A 9811-nucleotide genomic window follows, 5' to 3' on the forward strand; every position below is an offset into this window, starting at 1 on the left:
ATATACACATTCAAGCATGAGAAGCCCTGTAGCAATGAGCGCTGGGAGGAAGCTGCAACACGTGGATTCTGGTTGTATGACCTTCAGGAGGCCCTCTGCACTTATTGCAGCCACGATTTCTTCATCTGTGTATGTAGATAACTGAACCTCAGTCTATCCATTCCCCATCAAAGCTGGAAGGACCAGAGATAGGGAGTGGATTGACTGAGTTCACACAGCAAAAGCATGGCAGAGCTGCAGTTAGCAGCAAGAGCAGGGCGTCCAGCCCTGCGTTGCCTCCCTGTGGTGGGGTAGGTGGGTAAGAGGGGGAGGAGAAGTTGGGGGGTGCTACAGATATAACAAACACTCCAACAGGCCTCCAAATTCTTTTGCTATAGCCAGTTTGCCTAAGCAGATGCATTGTTAGAAATCATATCTTCCATCTGGAAACCCCGGGGATTTGGTTTCTATCCCGTGTCTTTGCGATCTAAAAAAATAACAAAAGATATCAAAACAAAAGTTGGTGCCAAGGAAGAGAAGTCATTTGAACTAGAGAGAGAAGAATGATGTGTCTACCTTCCTCCTCCTGACTTGTTCTTGGCAGAGTGTGTGGGCAAGCCTGTGCCTGCTGGGCCTCTGTGTGCATGCATGTTGTGTGTGCTTATACACATGTGTGTGCAAGCATTTGTATGTCTGTGTGTGCATGGCTGTAAATGCATGCGTAGGTGTGTATGGTGTTATGCATTTGTGTATATGCATTATGCGCATGTATGCATGTGTGGTGACAGAGGGTAGACATGTGCGTGCATACCATGCATGAATGTGTTCATGCAATGAGCGTGTATGGGGGTGTATACATGTACATGTGTACATGTGTGTGGCACATGCCTGTGTGTTCATGTGCATTTTTATATACACATGTGCCAGTGCATGTGTCTGTGTGAGCATGCATGCACGTGGCTTTGTGCACATGATGTGTGCGTGTGTGTTAGGTGGCATGGGACACTAGGTGACTTAAAGCTTGAGTTCAGGAGTGGTAGAGACTTGGAAAGCCCAGGAAATCCTTGACATTCAAGAATTTAACATGCAGTTTGGAGTCGTTTCAAACCAGTCCGTGGCTGGTACTAATTCATAATTTTGCTGGGGCAAAAATGTCAGCGTGGAACTCAGCTAGTGAGTGAGACCAGCTGAATACCCAGCAATAACCACAGCTTCTTTCTGGAAAATGACCTCAGAACTCCAATTGCTAGTGCTAATAATGGAGAGAAAGATGAAGATATCTGGGAATCTGTTGGCTTTTAATCTGAAAAGTAGGAGCAAGGAGTGGATTACAGAGTGGAGAGTTGAACTTGGCCCTGGCTTGAATCTTTGGCTCCAAATGAGCCCACCATATGCTGCTCTCAGTGGAAATCAGGGAAAGTGATTCCCTACGCAGCTCAAGAGAGCCTCTGGAGCCAGCAAAGAACAGCTCAAGTGAGACTGGAGGCTTCAGTTAATAACTGTGGAAATGGCTTTGGTCCCGTTCTTATAGTCATTAAATGTCCAAGATAGTAGCTTAACATTTCAGTTACACTCTGCTCCTTTTAAAGAGGGATAGTTTATGCAGAAGACAATATTTCCCAGCGTGAGATTCTTAGAGATCTTGTCTTATTTCGTGTGACTGTTAAGGGCTTACGGTAATTGTAAGCATCAGGAAAAAATGGGGACACAGGTGCGGTGGCTCACGCCTGTAATCCCAGCGCTTTGGGAGGCGAGGTAGATGGATCACTTGCACCCAGAAGTTTGAGACCAGCCTGGGCTACATGGCAAAACTCCCATCTCTACAAATAAAACAAAAACTAGCCAGGCATGATAGTGCATGCCTATAGTCCCAGCTACTTGGGGAGGCTGAGGTGGGTGGGAAGAGATCATTTGGGCCCAGGAGGTCGAGACTGCACTGAGCCATAATTGCACCACTGCACTCCAGCCTGGGCAACAGAGCAAGACCCTGTCTAAAAAATAATAATAATAAGTAATAATAATATTTTAATAGCTCATTGATATTGAAAGCTGATGGTATGTCGGTACTGAGCCAAGGGCTTTTATATTAAGTAAAATGACATTTACATTGAGTAGAATAATAAGATTCTTCACTTCTAGGAGTGTTTTCTGGTAAAACTCTATAAATCTTTAAGAGGCAGCTTAAAGTGTTACCTCCTCTGAGAAACTTTCCTATTCATGTTAGCAATTCCATTCCTTAATTGTAATGCCTGTCTGTTTCCCTCCTGCCCCCCAGATTCTTTGAGAACTTTATTCTTCTGCTCCAGCACTCCAGAGCCGCCAGGGCCCAGACAGAGCTCTGTGTTTGTGGAGTGAATATTAAATGTCCTATGAATTCCACTCCCCGCCCTTTCTGGACCAAAGCCTTTGTCTCTGTCCACTTCTCATTTGAGATAAAATTGATTTGGGACTTTTCGAATTCAAGTTTAACCTCTCATAAAAACCCTAGAGGGTTGAGAACGTCCTCTCTTGGAGCCCGAGCTCCATCTCCAACAGGCAACACACCAGGAAGCCAAGAGCCTTGGACGGCAGGACAAAAGCTTCCCCGCAGCCCAGGCTCAGCTCAGTCCACTGCAGTCTCCCCTCCCAGCCTTCTCCTTGGAGATCACCATCTCTTCTGATGGTCACACCCCTCTGCCTACGCCTGGGTCCCAGCCCTTCCCCTGTCTCCAGTGTCCCCTCTCCAGCAGTCACCCCTTCCTTCTCCCCAAAGCATCCTCCTCCTTCTCTTCCTGATCTTTCTTAACAGCATTTCAGTGAGTTGAGGTCTCGCCCTCTTAAAGAATGGTGATAATGCTAACAGCCACCCTTCTAGAACACCTCATTCCTTTCTTTTTCACCTCATGTTTCCCTTTCAGTTTTACAATTATGCTTACTGAAATTTCCTTTTTTTTTTTTTTTTTTTTTGAGATGAAATCTTGCTCTGTCATCCAGGCTGGAGTACAGTGCCTTGATCTAGGCTCACTGCAACCTCTGCCTCCTGGGTTCAAGCGATTCTCATGCCTCAGCCTCCCAAGTAGCTGGGATTACAGGTGTGTACCACCACATCTGACTAATTTTTGTAATTTTTAATAGAGACGGAGTTTCACCATATTGGTCAGGCTGGTCTCGAACTCCTGGCCTCAAATGATCCACCCGCTTAGGCCTCCCAAAGTGCTGGGACTCCAGGTGTGCGCCACTGCATCTGACCCTTATTGAAATTTGTTTGTTTGTTTGTTCATTTGTTTGTTTTTGAGACGGAGTTTTGCTCTTGTTGCCCAGGCTAGAGTGAAGTGTCGTGATCTCAGCTCACCGCAACCTCCACCTCCCGAGTTCAAGTGATTCTCCTGCCTCAGCCTCCCAAGTAGCTGGGATTACAGGCATGGAGCACCACGCCCGGCTAATTTTGTATTTTTAGTAGAGATGGGATTTCTCCATGTTGGTCAGGCTGGTCTCGAACTCCTGACCTCAGGTGATCCACCCGTCTCAGCCTCCCAAAGTGCTGGGATTACAGGCGTGAGCCACTGTGACTGGCCTGAAATTTTTTTTAAAGAAAGAAAAGAATGCTTTTGGTATTTGTTCACTACCCGCTCCTCTTTCCATGCAACACAGCCTGTCTCCACAGCCTGGGTTCCAAGCCTTCAGTGACCTTCGTGTCACGAGCCTAGTGGACACCCTTCAACCTGCTTCTTGGCAGCTTTTGATACTAGAGACTGTTTATTTCTTCTCAAAGCTTCTCCTGCCCTGGGCTTCCGTGACCTCACCATCTTGTTTTCTGTCCGTCTCTCCTTTCTTCCTCCATCCCTCCCCTCTCTGCCTTTCCCTAAGTCATGGCGTGCCTCCCGGTCCTCCTCTCGCTGTATGGCTTAGTGGTCACCCTCTCCATGGCTGATGGAACCCCAGATTTTCCCTCTGGTCAGCCTTCTCTCCTCAGCTTCAGACCCTTACAGCCAGGCTCCTGTCAGGCAATTGCCCTTCAAGGGCCCCTGGGAGCCTCAAATGCCGCACAACACAGATGTGACTCATCTCCTTGATGCTCACCTCATGGGGCCTTCCAGTGTGCACTCTCTCCTCTTAGAGCCCCAGCTGAGTGGGCGCATCACCATCCGCCAGCTTCTCACATGGCAATCCTGAGCCCCACCTTTGCCTCCCCACCCAATGCCATGCCCTCCACCTGGGAGATTCCAGCTCTTCTGTCTCCCTCCTCAAATCCGACCCCTCATCATCCTCATGTCGGCTCTCCAGAGAGACTCCTGCCATCAGCTCCCACGTGGATGACTGAAATCCCCTCTCCCGGCCTCCTTTCAGACACCTTTCCAACCCACTCCCTGCAGCCAGAGGGGGCTTCCAAAAGGTGTATCTGATCATGCCTCTCCCTTCATTCATCCGTCCAACTCCTGATATATTTATCCAAGACCTACTGTCTGCCAGGCACTACGCTATGCTGGGAGAAGTGTGTCTTAGTCTTCTGTAGTTCACATTTTAGCAGAAGAAACATATCATAAGCACATTATAAGAAGTCAAGTGATTAGCCAGGAACAGTGGCTCATGCCTGTAATCCCAGCACTTTGAGAGGACAAGGCGGGTGGATCACCTGAGGTCAGGAGTTCGAGACCAGCCTGACCAACATAGTGAGACACTGTCTCTATTAAAAATAAAAAAATTAGCTGGGCGTAGTGGTGCATGCCTGTAATCCCAGCTACTCGGGAGGTGAGACTGGAGAATCACTTGAACCTGGGAGACAGAGGTTGCAGTGAGCTGACATTGCACCATTGTACTCCAGCTTGGACAACAAGAGTGAAAAAAAAAAAAAACCAAAAAAAACCCCAAAACAGTCAAGTGATGATCAATGCTATGAGGAAAGAGAAGGCAGGGGAGTGGGGAGAAAGATGGATTAGGGAGGAATTTTCAGTAGAGAGGTCAGGGGAGGCTTCACTGAGTAGGTGACATTGAGCTGCAATAGGAATGAAGTGAGCAAGTAAGCCAGCACGGTCCCTAAAGGAAGCACATTCCAGGAAGAGAGAACAGCATGTGCAAAGGTCCTGTGGCAGCTGGATATCTCCAGTATTTCAAGGACCAGTAGGCTTTTTCCTTCTGTGCTCCAGCTACATTGAACTGTCTTGCCTGTAGTCCCTTGCACATTCCATTTAAAAACATCCTCCCTCATTCTGCTAGTTAGCCTTTATTAATCTGTTATATTCAACTCCAGCATCATCTCCCCAACCAGGGAGGTTGGTCCAGAACCTCACCCTGGCTCAGTTAGAGGCTCCTCCTCGAGCTTCCACAGCACCCGTTATAGCATGGACAGATTATATTACAATGGACAGTTCAGGGGCTGCTTTTTGCTTCTTTGTGGAGCAGAGACTAATTCATTTCTGTGTCCTGAGATTCTGACAACGAAGAAGGCTTTGGTGAATGTTCTGAATATGTTGCTGCCTAACCGCCCCAAATTTGGTAGCATAAAACCACCACTTTATCCTGCTGTTGGATTCTGTGGTCAGGAATTTGGCCCACGCACATCAGGAATGGCTCATCTCTGCTCTGCTGTGCCTAGAGGACACCCATGGCTGGGGCTGGAGGCTCCTGCACCACCGTGCCTGGCCTTCGGGCTGGTTGCAGCTGGGACTGTGTCCTGAGCACCCCCACACAGCCTCTCCTCATGAAATGGGCTTCTCATAGCACAGCAGCGGGGTGCTTAGCAGGAGCATCCTGACAGTGACAGAACACCCTTAGAAAACCAGGCAGAGCTGTGTGACCTCTTCTGACCTGGCCCTAGAAATCACAGAGCATTCCTCCAGGGCACACCATTGGTCAAAGCAATCGGCATCTCGCCCTGATCAAGGGGAGGGGTACAGACCCCGCCTCTTGGTGGGAGGCACACCAAAGAATATAGCGGCTGTGTCTTTTTTTTTTTTTTTTTTTTTACTTTTTTTTTTTTTTTTTTTTTTTTTTTTGAGACGGAGTCTCGCTCTGTCGCCCAGGCTGGAGTGCAGTGGCCGGATCTCAGCTCACTGCAAGGTCCGCCTCCCGGGTTCACGCCATTCTCCTGCCTCAGCCTCCCGAGTAGCTGGGACTACAGGCGCCGCCACCTCGCCCGGCTAGTTTTTTTTTTTGTATTTTTTTAGTAGAGATGGGGTTTCACCGTGTTAGCCAGGATGGTCTTGATCTCCTGACCTCGTGATCTGCCCGTCTCGGCCTCCCAAAGTGCTGGGATTACAGGCTTGAGCCACCGCGCCCGGCCGGGGCTGTGTCTTAAAAGCCGATATTGAACGTGTGTCAAACGATCCTGATGGCCAACGTCTGTACCCCGTATGACAAATCGCCAAGTGCTTTGATGTACACCTTGTGTGGTCCTCACTGAGATTCCAGGATGAAGAAATGGAGGCTCAGAGAATGAGTTGTGTCCTAACAAAAGGCACACAGTCAGAGACCATGCTGACCAGGGCGGGGGCCCCAGGGGGAGTGCTGCTCACCCCCAGGTGGACCTGCGAGGAGCCTCAGTGGCACAGAAATAATTATGGCCGGTGCTTATTATGTGCCAGGCACCATTCTAAATGTTTCACAGGTATTAAGTCATTTAGTTCTCATAACCATCCAATGAGGTGGTGTAATTATTCCTATTTTACAAATGAAGATGCTGAGTCATGGAGAAGATATGGAGGAGCCAGGGCCAGAACTAGGGTGAAGCAAGGGAGGCGATTATCTCAAGCACAACATTTCAGATGGCCCCTTACTCCCCAAAACCCCCAAGAATCAAGGTAGATAACATTTTCATATTATGTATATATATCATGCTATCATTAAAATTTCTATTTATTATAATTTTTTATAATATACCATATTATATTTGTATTAATTTATATTATAATTATTATAATTATATTTATTTATTATTTATATATTATCATTATAAATTAATGATATTTAATGCTATCATTTATATATATCTATATAAAATTTTTTGAGACAGGGTCTTACTCTGTTGCCTAGGCTGGAGTGCAGTGGCGTGACCATGGCTCACTGCAGCCTCAACCTCCTGAACTCAAGTGATTCCCCCATCTCAGCCTCCCGAGTAGCTGGGACCACAGGCATGTGCCACCACACTTGGCTAATTTTTTTATAGTTTTTGTAGAGATGGGGTTTCTTCATGTTGCCTAGGCTGGTCTCAAACGCCTGGCCTCAAGCAATCCTCCTGCCTCGGTCTTCGGAGCCATGGTTCGCAGACTCATGTAATATTTTTAAAAGAAAAATTAATGCAGAAAATCCACAATGAACAAAATGTCAAAATGTAAAGAAAGACAAGATCAGTACTGAGGTTATATTCAGCCTAGTCCACTCAAACTGCAATTGACCTAGGGACCTGTAAACCTAAGAAGAAATGCTTGTTTTTGAGAACTACTGAATTTTGGGATGGTTTGTTACATGGCACTATTGCAGCAATAGCTGACCAATACAAAAAGTCATTTGCCTTTTAGCAGATGAGCAAACGGCAGATCTGAGATTTGAACTCAGGCAGCCCCAGACCAGAGTCTATGTTATGAACAAGTCAAATGTTCTGCCTCTCTTATTGAGGGGCACATTTAGGTGTGCACCTAGAATACCTGGGTAGGTTCAATCCTGAACTCTCTAACTCACTTTCCTGCTCAGTGTTCCTCTTCCTAGATGAGGTAGGGGTCCCTCTGTGGGTGGCATCCCCCAGACCCCTTTATCTGGTGGATGACCGTGGCCTCTTCATTTTGGCTGACACTTTAAGAAGGTTGACCTCAGATTCCAAAGTAAGGTGTCAAACCAAGAGCAAAATTTTCAAAGCATTTGGCCAAGAACCGGCTCCTTGACTCTTGTACTTCTCACTTTTGTCAAAGATATACAATAGTCAGCAGGAAGAAGATTTCCTGCGAAAGAGAATCGTTGTTGCACACTATAGTATGCCGTGAAAGGGACTGCCCTTAGCTCAGCCCTAAAGAGCTAGACATGTTTCCCTGAGCGGAGTGGCTCTGTGGGCCACTGTCCTCTGCTTGATAAATCTCACATGTGACAGACTGACTGGGTTAGATGCTAAAGATCCCAGTAAACTCAGAACAACTTACACTTCTAGAGTTGATTGGAGTAGAGGGTGTGAGTTTCATATGCACCAAATGTGGACTGACCACAACAGGAAGCAGGCATGACAGTGCCTCAGGCCCTGTCCAGTAGAACACCCCAGAGAGGCAAAAAGCCTCTGCACAGAGAATCAAAAGGTGTCAGAAGATTCCTTGGGGCTTCAGAGGGACTAAGCAACTAACCTAGTTTTCTTCTGTCTTCAGGTTCCTCCATCTCTAGGACCTTGTCTCCATCTGCCTGGTTGAAGCCACTGCCACATTCAGGTTCAGTCGAAGGGATAGGGGGAGAGAGTGTGGAAGAGGTACACCTGGAAGATAGGGATGCATAGAACTGCATAGAGACCTCTGCAGATGACAGGTTCCTACTGACAGCAGGGAACAATCTCCAAAATAATCCATGAGATTTTAATGCTATCGTTAACCATTGGCCATACTTGGAGTATGACGCCATCTTCCCAAAGTGCCGTAGTAACTAGGCAAGGAAGAACCTCCCTGCTCTTCTCCCTCCACCCGTTCTCAGCCTCTTCTCCCTCCACCCCCAAACCCATCTCCCAAGAATGGAGGAGAGAAGAACCAGAAGTAGCTAAAGAGAGAGAAGGCAAGTGAGAAAAGTGAACTGTCCACCCTTCTCTTCCCGAGTCTCCAGCTTTTTGTGTGCAGTAGACCACCGCTAGGGGAGGGAGGGAAGCTCTTTAGAATGAAGACTGGAAATTTGATGATCACACTGGCCAAGGAATTTTAGTTGAGACTGTACTTATTAGTTAAAATGCCTATGGTATATTCTGTTTTTCAAGAGAGATGGGAAAAATCATGGGATAGTCCAAGTTTTCATCTGGGGATGGGGGTTGGATGTGAATAAGTGCTCAGAGTCAATTATTTTTATTTTTATTTATTTCTTTATTTATTTTTGAGGCGGAGTTTCGCTCTTGCTGCCCAGGCAAGAGTGCGATGGCATGATCTTGGCTCATTGCAACCTCCACCTCCTGGGTTCAAGCGATTCTCCTGCCTTAAGCCTCCCAAGTAGCTGGGATTACAGGCATGCACCACCATGCTTGGTTAATTTTGTATTTTTAGTAGAGACAAGGTTTCTCCATGTTGGTCAGGCTGGGCTCGATCTGCCTGCCTTAGCCTCCCAAGGTGCTGGGATTACAGGCATGAGCCACCCCGCCTGGCATGCTCAGAGCCAATTTAAAGCAGCCTTGGGAGCCTAGAGCTGCTTTCTGATTTCATCTGCTAAGTGGAGCTTGTTTGAAGTCAGACCGCCCGTGGTGTCCCGAGGCTGGTCCATTGCATTAGGGTGGCTGCTTGGAGATAACCAACTGGTCAACCAGATCCCTCCTCTTTTCCACAGTGGAGTCACTGCTGGGCATGGGGCCACCTAGCAAAGGACTGCATCTCTCAGGCCTTCTCATAGGTAGGTACAGTCACATGGCTGGGCTCTTGCCATTGCTAGAAAGCGGAAGTGATAAGTCCATCGCCCTGAAAACAGCACGTGTACCTCTTCCACACTCTTTTCCCCTATTTCTTCTGCTGAACCTGAATGTTGCAGTGGCTTCAACCATGCAGATGGTGATCAGGTCCTAGAGATGGAGGAACCTGAAGGCTGAAGAAACCAGGTGGAGCAGAGTGACTTCACCATGAAAAATAAGTTGGGTTCTTCTCTTGTGACCTCAGCCTTTTATTGTGGGCAGAAGAGCGCTCCATTTTCTGAGTTC

This window comes from Chlorocebus sabaeus, chromosome 19, assembly GCF_047675955.1.
Source record: "Chlorocebus sabaeus isolate Y175 chromosome 19, mChlSab1.0.hap1, whole genome shotgun sequence".
In the NCBI taxonomy this organism is placed as follows: domain Eukaryota; kingdom Metazoa; phylum Chordata; class Mammalia; order Primates; family Cercopithecidae; genus Chlorocebus; species Chlorocebus sabaeus.